This window comes from Erythrolamprus reginae, chromosome 2 (genome assembly GCF_031021105.1).
Source record: "Erythrolamprus reginae isolate rEryReg1 chromosome 2, rEryReg1.hap1, whole genome shotgun sequence".
Lineage (NCBI taxonomy): Eukaryota > Metazoa > Chordata > Lepidosauria > Squamata > Dipsadidae > Erythrolamprus > Erythrolamprus reginae.
In genome coordinates, this window is record NC_091951.1 from 11,263,401 (window position 1) to 11,276,000 (window position 12,600).

Genomic DNA, 12,600 nt, shown 5'->3' on the forward strand with positions numbered 1-12,600 from the left:
AGCCCTGGAGCTCCCACTTGCAGGAGCCGTCTCACGGCACACCTGACCATGCCGCGGCACACTGGTTGGGAAACACTGTCATAGAGGAAGAATTAAGGTTTTATACAGCACCCATTTGGGCTAAAACATCACTCTCCAGTAATATTCCATTCCAAATTTCAGTGCTTAAAAAACAATGATTACAACACTCCAGTCCCCTTCCCCCTTTTGGCGGGAAGAATTTGCCTCAGAAATGCTGAGGGAGCAGAGACCCCACCCTTCTGTCCCCCCAAAAACTGGGAAAGGGGCGGGGAGTATGGAAAAGGGTCCACTGTGACCGAAAGCAGTATTGCAGGGAATTTCAGCCTTTCGGGCTGTGCTGAAGCCAGAGATTGAATGGAGGCCCACGGGTCTCTGGGGGAGGGAGTAATACTGTACAACTCCAGGTGATTGGTGTGTGCACACGGAGGCCAGGCAGGTAGAGAGAGATTTTGCTTCTGCGCATGTGCAGAAAGCAAATCTCATGAGAAGATACGTTGGCACGTGAGATTTCAGTATCTTTTTTGCTTTCGTGCATGCTGGAAGCAAAAAAATTACCAAAAATCATTAAAAGCTCACACATGGACAGAAGCAAAATATTGCCAGGACACACCCGCTGGTTGCCTGGAGCTATGCTACCGGTGCGCAGAGCGGCCCATACTACTCCACTCAAAATAGAATACCCTACGAGACTAGACTTTCAATCCTGGGCCTAGAAAGCTTAGAACATAGACACCTTAAACAATATCTAAGGATTGCCCGCAAGATCATATGCTGCAACGTCCTGCCTGTCGGCAACTACTTCAGCTTCAACCACAACAACACAAGAGCACACAACAGATTTAAACTTAATATTAACCGCTCCAAACTTGACTGTAAAAAATATGACTTCAGTAACCGAGTTGTTGAAGCGTGGTACTCATTACTGGACTCCATAGTGTCATCCCCAAACCCCCAACACTTTACTCTTAGATTATCCACGGTTGACCTATCCAGATTCCTAAGAGGTCAGTAAGGGGCGAGTACAAGTGCACTAGAGAGCGTTCCATCCCCTGTCCTATTGCTCTCCTATATCTCCTATACTTTTCTTCTATTCCTATATTTCTTCTTCTATTCTTTCATTGATATGTTCTATTACTATATCTTCTTTTCTATTCTTTCTTAGATATATTTTACTATGAGTATATCCTCTATAACCTTCGCGTGTTTCAACCACCCGTAATTACAGGGTAATTAGTCCAGGAAGACACACACCACACGATAAAAGGAAAACCCAAAAGTTTTTATACAGAAAAACAGAAACAGCTTCCTTTTTAAATGTCAAAGGGATTTTCTGGTACATGCAAGGCACAGGTTAAATGCAATCCAATTGCTCATCCAATCTGGGAAATTGAGTCCAATTCTAAAGTCCAGAGAGTACACACACACAATCCTGAACAGCAAAAACCCACGATCTTGATGAAACAATGAATCAGATAAACTGCCATGAGGCTAATACACCATACTGCACTTTTATCTGTAGCACTAATTACAGCAGCCCCACCCAACCACAAGTGGCCTCATTTTCTCTTGTAATAATCCTTCAGTTGTCTCCTATGCATCACTCTATGCGTGGATGTGTCATTGATTCTTGTTCAGAATCCAAGGATGATACAGGTGATTGATCTCCTGGGCTGTCTGCCAAACTCCCCTCTTCCCTGTCACTCACGCTTCCTTGGTCAGAGGAGACAGATTCTACTGGAAGCAAACAGGCCTGTGGCATGTGGATGTCTCCCCCACCTCCACCTTCACATTGCTTGGGGCAGGAGCTGGGCCAGAGCTAACCACAACAGTGTATTGGACAAAATAAATAAATAAATAAAATAAAAATAAATAGGAAGGAACCCAATACTGTACTTAATAGCACCTCTTCAGAAGGGAAGTGACTGCAGTGGAGAGTCTGTTGAGCCCCCCCCCACACACACACGCAACTCCGGAGGCCAAAGTTGTATCTCCTGCTCCATTCTGTTGCCCCACTACTCCAATGCAAAGGAATAATGGTCATTAAAAGACACTCCCCCCACTCCAAAAAAACCCTCAATTTGGAGGTGAAGTTGTTTTGTTTCTGAAGTCTTTCATAATGGGCACAAAATCTACAGCAGTTAAGCAACTAAGAATATGTTTCTTCATTTATCCTTTTGGGAAATACAATATTTTACCTCTTTTAATATTCCAGAAAATATTACATTCTCTAGAATCGAGGGAGGAGGAGCTTCCAACAGGAGAAATAGAAACGGAAAGGAGGGTTCCTTCTTTCAGCATCACCACATGAATACCGACAACAGAGAGGACAACCTGGTTTGGAGGAATCCCCCAAAGTTATTCCTTACATGCTTATTTAATGATATATAACGTATCACATAATTAGACAGCGTAGAAATAATTCTTCTGGCGGGAGATCAAAAGTCTGCGGAGAGGGGCGGCATACAAATCTAATATATTATTATTATTATTATTATTATTATTATTATTATTATTATTATTATTATTATTATTATTAAAACCCAGGCGCTCAGAACCAGCAAGCCAACTAGATTCCATACAAAGGAGCTTTGCTCTATTCCAGCCCTGCTCTGCCTCCTCCGAGCCTATTCCCTTCACCCCCGCATTTCCCCCTCCCACAAACAAACATTCCGCCATCACAAGACGTCTGCCGACAGTCCAGAAAGAGCAGGGCATGCGCACAAGACCTTTGCCAGACCCGGAGGTTGAACGGAAGGCAGGAGAGGCGGTAGTTGCTTTATGGGACGCTCTAGTCAAGAGCAATAAAGCATGAGGAATTATAGCGTTGTGCCTCTCTAAGAAGCAACCCTGTTTCGCCGAGTCTGTGAGAGGCCGGCCGAGGGCGGGAAGGACTTGCAGCTTCTCTTCTCAGCCTCAGAAGCCCTGAGGGAGCGGAGCCCGCGCTTTTCCTCCCCCTGAAAACGGCAAAGGGGCGGGGCTAGCGCGTGGGGGAGGATCCGTCGTAACCGAACGCGGCCTCTGAGGGAGTTTCACCTGGTTCGGCCTCTGCTGAAGTCGGAGACCGAATGGAGGCCCGAGAGTCACCGGGGAAGGGAGCAGCAGCGGCTCCTCAGGCGGGGAGCGACGGCGAGTCTGGCGAGGGAAGTGGCGGCCCGAGCGGCCTCCCTGAGGGGCTCCGCATTTCCGAGGCTGAGCGCTGGCGCTTCCGCAGCTGCGGCTCCCTGGAGGCCGAGGGGCCGCGGGCGTTTTGCAGCCGCCTATACCGGCTGTGCCGGGGGTGGCTGCGGCCCGAGTGGAGCAGCAAAGCCGAGATGCTGGACCTGGTGGTGCTGGAGCAGCTGCTGGCCCGACTGCCCCCGGAGGTGTCGAGCTGGCTGAGGGAGTGCGGAGCAGAGAGCTGTGCCCAGGCGGTGGCCCTGGCCGAAGGCTGCCTGGTCGGCCCCTCAGCCGCCCCGGAGCCCGGAAAGGGGGGGCAGGTGAGGGACTTCCATCCTCTTCTACGCCTCTTCTGTCTCTTCCTTACAGATAATCGCAAGCAAAAACCATCAGACAACCAGTCTTGAGATTGTGTAATAGTAGGTGGCGGTATTTGCACATTTATATTCCCGCAGTTTGTCATGGACTGGACATCCATGATGCGAAAGTTCATATTTAAGTGATTGTCCACTGCAGTCCCTCTGACAGTTACAGTAGTCCCTCGCTATACCGCGCTTCACCTACTGCGGCTTCACTTCATCGCAGGTTTCTGAGGAAGCCGATCGGCAGATTTAAACAGCCCGCCGAACTCGATCAGCAGGTTTTTCAAAAAAAATATATATCTAAAATTGTAAATACTGTATTTAAATACTGTATCTAAAATAAATACTGTGTGGGAAGGGTTTATAAACACTTAAAACTGAAAACTACCAAACAATTACAATATAAATACTTAAATAAGTACTATCAGTCGATAAATTCCCCATCGTGGATTTCACCTATCGCGGCCAGGTCTGGAACGTAACACCAGCGATAGGTGAAGGACTACTGTACTATTTTTGCCTAATCTGTGCTTGAATCAATGGTTTTTCTGGCCTGTGTCAAATTTTGTTTTTCTCTACATTAAATTTCATTTTCTGGATAGGGTCCATTGTTCAAGTCTGACAAGACCATTTTGTATCCTGAGCTTATCTTCTGGGGAGTTGCCTATTCCTGCCAGCTTAATGTCATCTACAAATTTGATGAGCTTCCCTTCTATTCCCTCATCTAAATCATTTATGAAGATATTGAAGAGTACTTAGGCCAAGTACTCTTCAATGTCTTCATAAATAAGACAAGTGATACCCCACTGTAGACTTTTCACTGAAGACAGTTCTAAGCAGACTTTCCATTGTACAGTACATAGGATAGAGTTTGGGGGGGAAAGTTCCCTGATGAAAAAAAAAACAAATCTTGCAGAGAAAAACAACAGTATACTTTATTCATATTCCTTTAGAAAGAATGAAGTATCCAAATTGTTTTAATTAGAGTTTCAATGTTTCACAAAGTGCGTTTTGCCCTCAAAAGCACCTTGGTGTACGTTCCAAAATCTATTTCTAAACTTCCAGGCTAGTGATCTTACAGATGGAACAAACCTAAAAATATTCTGAATGTACAGAAAAAAGGAAAGGTCAAGATCATCAAGTAGAGGGGAGGAGATAAGTAAGCAACTCCTATTCTGAAGAAAAGTCGGAAATAAAAAAGGAGCAACTCACAAAGTGGCAGGGATTTATCCAGAAATAACAGCAACCCACAGAGCAGGAATTCTCAAGTTCTCTTGTTTTGATTTGAACTGGAAAAATACAAGTGGAGAGGAAAAACTTCAGTGTAGCAAACTGACATGGGTAAATTCATTTGAAAATGGATCATAAATCAGGCTTTCTTTTAAAAACTGCAGGAGCCATTCATTGAGATTTCAGCAGAGCTGCAGGAAAGGGGAGATCCATCCAATGATTCTGAAGAGCTTCCTTTCAGGAAGATCCAACTGGGACCACTTTGCCAGGTTAGTATAGATTTCTTCCGAAAAGTTTAAACATTTTCATTCATGAGCTTCTTTGGAAACCAGATATTGAGTCTATGTGAATTTGAACCTGGTGTCCCCACAGAATGACCCAGTGAGCCTTACTGATACAACTTTGAAGATAGTCCTAGGAATGCGACAATTCACAAGAGTCTTGTGAACATTAGGAAATGTAATTTACATGTTGGAAAGGCTTAACAGTTTAATCTTAACATCTTTGAAAAACCTTGGGGAAAGCAGCTAAAAAATTAAAGCCGTAAAGCGAAACAATACCAATTGAACAAAAATTGGTATTCTGGCAGCTGCAGTGTCCTTCAGGGGCGAAAAAAGCCAACACAGTTCTAGGCTGATAAACAGAGGGATAGGAACAAGATCACTTTATAATGCCTTGATAAGAACACCTTTTGAATACCGCATCTTGTTTTGCTGGCCACCATATAAAAAACCTGTTGAGACTTTAGAAGGAGTGCAGGGAAGAGAAACAAAGATGATTAGGGCACTGGAGGCTAAAGCATAAAGAATGGTTGCTAAAATTGAGTATGCCTACCTTGATGAAAAGAAAGGACTAGGAGGGTTACATGATAACAGTGTTCCAATATCTCAGGGGGTGCCACAAAGAATATATTAAAGGTTAAATAAGGTCCAGGAGGGAACTGTTTTTAATAGGAAAGTGAACACAAGAACAAGGGGACACAATCTGAAGTTAATTGGGGGAAAGATCAAAAGCAACATGAGAATATACTATTTTACTGAAAGAGTAGTAGATCCTTGGAACAAACTTCCAGCAGACGTGGTTGGTAAATCCACAGTAACTGAATTTAAACAGGTCTGGGATAAACATATATCCATCCTAAGATAAAATACCTGTTGTAAATGAGGAACATAGTGTCACCAAACCAAGTCCAGTTAGTAGAAATAAAGAGAGGACACATGTTCTTGTGGGTGACTCGATTGTCAGAGGTGTTGATTTGGGACAGAGGAAGGATGTGGTGAAGGTGATGAGGTGTCTTCCAGGAGCCACTGCCCACAGGGACAGCAGGCGGATTACAAACATTGTCAGGGCTGTGAGTAAAGGTAATAAAGTTGATGTGGTGGTGCATCTTGGCACAAACGATCTGTCCCAGAGAAATGTTAATGTAGTAAAAAGAGATTTTCAAAGTCTAAGTGTGGAGCTGGGTAAAATAACTGATTCAGTGACTTTCTCAGAGGTGTTACCGGTTTGTGGCCAGGAGGGTAAAACAAGTTGTATCAGAGAGTTTAATGTGTGGTTAAGGCAGTGGTGTAAAGCTGAAGGTTTTGGTTATGTAAGTCATGATGTCAGTAGATGGTCTAATAGGGAGTTGTTTAAGAGGGATGGTTTGCATCCATCATACAGAGGTACCCAGGTGCTCGGTGAGGAATTCAGAGCTTTTTTGGACAGGCATTTAAACTAGGTAAAGGGGACAGAGATGTACCAGATGTGGAGGATTTCTGTCCCCGACCAATGAGGATACATCAGTTTCTGGAAGCTTATGAAAAGGGAGCTGAAAATAAAATAGATGTAGTTGTTGATGATAAGGGGCAAACTAATAATGAAAATAATGTTCTTCGGGTAATGTGCACGAATGCTCGAAGCTTGAGCAACAAGCTCTGTGAGTTAATGGCCATAATATCTAGAGATAATTTGGATCTGGTTGCCATAACTGAGACATGGTTTAAGGATTCCAATGAATGGGAAATATCCATACCAGGATATACACTGTATAGGAAGGATAGAATAGAGAGAAGGGGAGGTGGAGTAGCCATTTATGTTAAAGAAAGTCTAAAAACAATACTAATTCAAAATACATGTAAAGATCTGGAGACCCTCTGGATTTGCATGCAAAATAAAGACGGTTCTGTCATTAGAATTGGGGTGATCTATAGGCCTCCAGGGCAATCTGAGGAACATGGCAACAAGATGGTGGATGAGATTACCCTAATGGCAGTAAAGGGAGATATTGTGGTTATGGGTGATTTCAACATGCCTGATGTTGACTGGAATATCCCCAGTGCCCTTACATGCAAAAGTAAGAATATAGTAGAGGCCTTTACAGGAGCAGCTATGGCACAGCTAGTTAAGACACCAACTAGAGGGGAGAATATTCTAGATTTAGTTTTTACAAATGGGAATCGGGTTTCAGAGGTCAAGGTGGGAGAAAATTTAGGTTGCAGCGACCATCTATGTTTGTGGTTTGATGTAAAAACTGATTGTGAGCAATCCTATACTGCAACCAAAGTATTGGATTTCAGAAAAACAAATTTTAATGCAATGGGGGAATATTTAAATAATGAATTAAAGGGGAGGGATAAAATGGCAGGAGCGAGCACCCAGTGGACTGTATTAAAAAAGGCCATCTTAAAAGCCACAAGACTTTATGTAAAGCAAGTAACTAAAGGTAAAAGGAAGAAGAAACCGCTATGGTTTAGCAATGATGTAAGGGCTATAGTCAATGAAAAAAAGGCTGCCTATAGGAGGTATAAAGAGTCTGGAAGTATAGCTGATAGAGAGGTGTATAAAATGAGACAGAAGGAGGCGAAACAGATAATATATGCTGCTAAAGCCTCAAAAGAGGAAGAAATAGCAAAATCTGTAAAGAAGGGGGATAAAACCTTCTTCAGATATATTAGTGATAGGAAGAAGAAAAACTGCAGCATCACAAAGCTTAGTACCGGGAATAATATATGCATTAATGGGAATAAGGAGATCGCTGACCATTTCAATAGCTACTTCTGTTCAGTTTTCTCAAAGGACACCTTACAAAATAATACTATAGAGGGATATAGCATTGCTTCCAGCTGTACGGATTCAGCTCCAGTGATCTTAGAAGCCGATGTCTTAGAAGAACTTGAAAGATTAAAGATAAATAAGGCAATGGGTCCAGATGGCATCCATCCCAGAGTTCTTAAAGAACTCAGATCTGTCATTGCTACCCCCCTGACTGATTTGTTTAACCAATCCCTGTTAACAGGAGATGTTCCTGAGGATTGGAGAATGGCCAGTGTTGTGCCTATCCACAAGAAGGGCAGTAGAGAAGAAGCTGGAAACTACAGGCCAGTTAGCTTGACATCAGTTGTAGTTAAAATGATGGAGACTCTACTCAAAAAGAGGATAAATCAGCATCTAAAAAACAATAACTTATTGGACCCAAATCAGCATGGCTTTACTGAAGGCAAATCGTGTCAGACTAATCTCATTGAGTTCTTTGACTATGTCACAAAGGTGTTGGATCAAGGTGGTGCCGTGGATATTGCCTATCTGGACTTCAGCAAAGCCTTTGATACGGTTCCACATAAAGAGCTGATAGATAAATTAGTGAAGATTGGACTTAATCCCTGGATAGTTCAGTGGATTTCAAGCTGGCTGAAGCATAGACATCAGAGAGTTATTGTTAATGGCGAGTATTCTGAGCAGAGACAGGTTACAAGCGGTGTGCCACAAGGGTCTGGAAATAGTAAAAGGGCAGACTAGATGGACCATGGGGTCTTTTTCTGCCGTCAGTCTTCTATGTTTCTATACAGAAAATAGTATAAGGGCAGACTAGATGGACCGTGAGGTCTTTTTCTGCCGTCAGCCTTCGATGTTTCTTGGGCAGGTCAAGAAGCAATGGGTGGAAACTAATCAAGGATAGAAGCAAGCTGGAATTAAGGAGAACTTTCCTGACAGTTAGAACAATTAATCAGTGGAACAACTTGCACACAATCCCCCCCTTCATCCCTGCTCATGCCTAAAGGGCTCACTGAAGCCTGGGACAGAGAAACAACAAGCAAACCGGAATTTCAAAATGGACTTCCACTTTGCCTGTTGTGCTGTTTTTTTCATCCAGAGCTTCCTGAATCCCCGGACTGCAAAAAACAGCCCAATGGGCAAACCGGAAGCTTCCCTAAAGTGTCTAGAGGGCAAAACGGCTTTCCCCAAGGCCGAAAATCACCTGGCACAGGCATGCCCTCCGATATGGCTCCACATGCCATAGGTTCACCATCACAGGTATAGGGTTTCCTACCTAAGCAAGGATTTGGACTAGAGGACCTCCAAGGTCCCTTCCAACTCTGTTATCCTATCCTATGCTATGCTATACTACAGCATAGATAGCATGGGATGCATCAAGAGGAGCATAGAATCTCGCTCACGTGAAGTAATTATTCTTCTCCACAGTACTTTATTTATTTTATTTATTGGATTTGTATGCCGTCCCTCTCCGTAGACTCAGGGCGGCTAACAACAGTGGTAAAAACAACATGCGACAATCCAATACTAAAACAGCTAAAAACCCTTATTTTAAAAACCAATCATACATACAAACATACCATACATGGTGGGTTTTAAGGAGCTTACGAAAGGCAAGAAGGGTGGGGGCTATTCTAATCTCCGCGGGGAATTGGTTCCAGAGTGCCGGGGCTGCCACAGAGAAGGCTCTTCCCCTGGGTCCCGCCAAAGGACATTGTTTAGTTGACGGGACCCGGAGGAGGCCCACTCTCTGGGACCTAACTGGTTGCTGCGATTCGTGTGGCAGAAGGCGGTCCCGGAGATAATCTGGGATAAACTTTGGTACGACAACACTTGGAATACTGTGTTCAGTTCTGGGGGGCCCAATTTAAAAAGGACATTGATAAACTAGAGCAGCGTTTCCCAACCGGTGTGCCGCGGCACACTAGTGTGCGGCGAGACAGGGCCAGGTGTGCCGCAAGCTCCTAGGGAAGCTGCAGCTGCGCGGGGCGCTGCCGGCATAGATCCCTGTAAGCTGCACAGTGAGCTGGGGCACGGGCAAATTCCAAGCATGGCGCACCCTTTTTCAAGCGAGCGCACAGTAGCCCGCCTTCCCCGCCCAACAGCTGATCTGCCCCTCCCAAGCTGTGGGCAGGGGAGAAAACCCCGGCTTCTCCGGCTCTAGTAGGCTGCAGTCGCGTGCGCCTACCTCCCCTGCGACCTCAGAAGGCGGCAAAACATGGCCTCCTTCTCAGCCAAGCATCAAGGGCACAGAGGAGGCACGGAAACTTTTACAAACATTGGAGCCAGGCTTGGCTCCTACCGCGGAGGTGGCTGCAGCTGCGGCGGAGCCTGCGACTTCTCCTATTCCTTCTCCTCCTCCGGCCGCCGTCCTGCTGTGCTCCTTGTCTGAGCAGTCCCATCGCCCCTGCCTGAGTGTCGTCCTGGGCGGGAGAGAAGCGCGGGGGTGGGAAAGGAGGAGAGCCCCTCAGCGCTTCCCCTCCGCCAAGCTGCCTGCTTTTCCTCGTGCCTTGTTGCTACCTCCTGCCTTTTTCCAGGGGCCTTTGGAAGGAACCCAGGGAAGGGGGGGGATTGGGGGTGGCTGCAGCAGCTTCTCGTCCTCCTCATCTGGCTGCTAACACCCGCCCGGCCCCTCTTGCAGTTCTTTCACTGAGCGCTTTTGTCCCAGGCTGTCAGCAGGCGTTCTTCTCACAGCTGAGGCAGGATTTGGAATGTCGTGTGTGTGTGCGTGCGGGCTCCGCATCCCCCTGCCACCCGGAACATTTAAAATAAGAAAAACCTTCACCGGCCTCCGCAGAGAAGAAAGGAAGAGAGAGAAAGAGAGAGAGAGAGAGTGCAACAGACAGAGCAAGATAGAGAGAAAGTGAGAGGGGGAGGAGAGAGGGAAGAGCTAGCAAGAGAGAGAGAAAGAGAGACAAAGAGAGAGAGAGAAAGAGAGCTAGCAAGAGAGAGAGAGAGAGAGAGACAGAGAAAGAGAGAGAAAGAAAGAGTTAGCAAGAGAGAGAGAAAGAGAGAGAGAGAAAGAGAGACAGAGAGAGAGAAAGATAGCAAGAGAGACAGAGAAAGAGAGAGAATGAAAGAGAGATAGCAAGAGAGGCAGAGAGAGCAAGGGGGAGAGAAAGACATATAGGGAGGGAAGGAGGGAGAGAGAAAGAGAGCAAAAAAGAAAGGAAGAAAGAAAGAGGGATGGAGAGAGAGAAAGAAGGGAAGGAAGGAAGAGAGAAAGAGTGAAGGAGAAATAGAGCGAAATGGAGGAAGAATTTTTTTTGTCAAAACTTTTCTTTAGCGCCCCCCCCCCGCCCCCCCGCCCCCCGGTTCAGTGTTCCCCAGGATTTTGAAAATATGAATAATGTGCCGCGGCTCAAAAAAGGTTGGGAAACACTGAACTAGAGCAAGTTCAAAGGAGACTTACAAGGATGGTGAGTGGTCTGGAAACCATGTCCTATGAAGAACGCTTAAAGGATCTAGGGATGCTTAATCTGCAAAGGAGAAGACTGAGAGGAGACTTCATAACTGTCTACAAATATTTGAAGGGCTGCCACAGAGCAGAGAGATCAGCATTGTTTTCATTAGCACATGGAAGGACTAGAAACAATGGAATGAAACTGCAAGGGAGTAGATTTAGATTAGATATCAGAAAAAACTTTCTAACAGTAAGGGTGATAAACCAGTGGAACAGTTTGCCACAGGAGGTGGTGGGCTCGCCTTCACTGGAGGTCTTCAAACAGAGACTGGACAGTCATCTTTCTGGGATGGTTTAATGAATCCGGCATTGAGCAGGGGGTTGGACCCGATGACCCTTCCAACTCTATGATTCTAGCAATTGCTTCAATGATAGCCCAATATAGTCTTTTGAGAGGGGCAACATCCAAATCTAATTAATAATAATAATCATAATTATTATTATTATTATTATTTAAAAACAGATTAAAGGATGGGCAAATTTCTTATATAAATATCCATAAATCAAAGCCGAGAAGTTTTAATATTAAGACACTGTTGTTAAGTCATGTCTCCTGCAAAGCTCTCTTTTCTCTTGTGGAGTTAAGAAAGAAAATATAAGAGGACTGTCATATGAGGATTTTGTTTTGTTTCTAGGCTTCTGATACCTTTGAGGAGGTGGCTGTGAACTTCACAGAGGAGGAGTGGGCACTGCTGGATTCTAGCCAGAAGGCCTTTTGCAGGGAAGTCATGCTGGAAGTTGCTATGAATATGGCCGCTCTGGGTAAGGATCCTCTTGCTGTGAGTTCTGTTGATAAAGAAAGATGTTTTAAGTGGGAATTAAATCTGTGGTGAGAACTCTAATGACTATCACCTGTAAAATCCTTCCTAATCTCAGGAAAAGCAGGATCTCAATGTATAGTATGCAGTTAATATCCACTGAAAACTTACATGTGCAAAAGTCCCACACACATCCCGTTTACTTTCCTTTAACTATCAGGACCTCCATATCATAAACCATTTGACTATTTCATGGGCACTTTTGTCCAAGTTTCTCATCACAGCCAGTCTTCTAGAAAACAATTAACCCTTGACCAGAAATACTCACTATAGCCTGAGCAGATTGATCTAACAACACAAAACTTTAAATCTCTTCGATATCATTAAGAGTATCAATGCCAAAAAATTCAACCAAACATCTCTTACTTTGACAAATTGGTAATACTAAACCTGATACTTAGATGGGCATATTTTTGACTCCCCTCCCCCTTTTAAATTCTTTTTTTTTTTTAATATTTTTATTGATTTTTTAAAATGTAAGACAAGACATACAACATTTAACATTTAAAGGAGCTAC

At 44.4% G+C, this 12,600-nt stretch overlaps 1 pseudogene; it reads left to right on the forward strand.

Moving 5' to 3' along the window:
* Positions 1-2,789: 2,789 nt before the first annotated feature.
* The window catches only part of LOC139159139 (zinc finger protein 420-like), a 45,973-nt pseudogene continuing 36,162 nt past the window's right edge, over positions 2,790-12,600 (forward strand).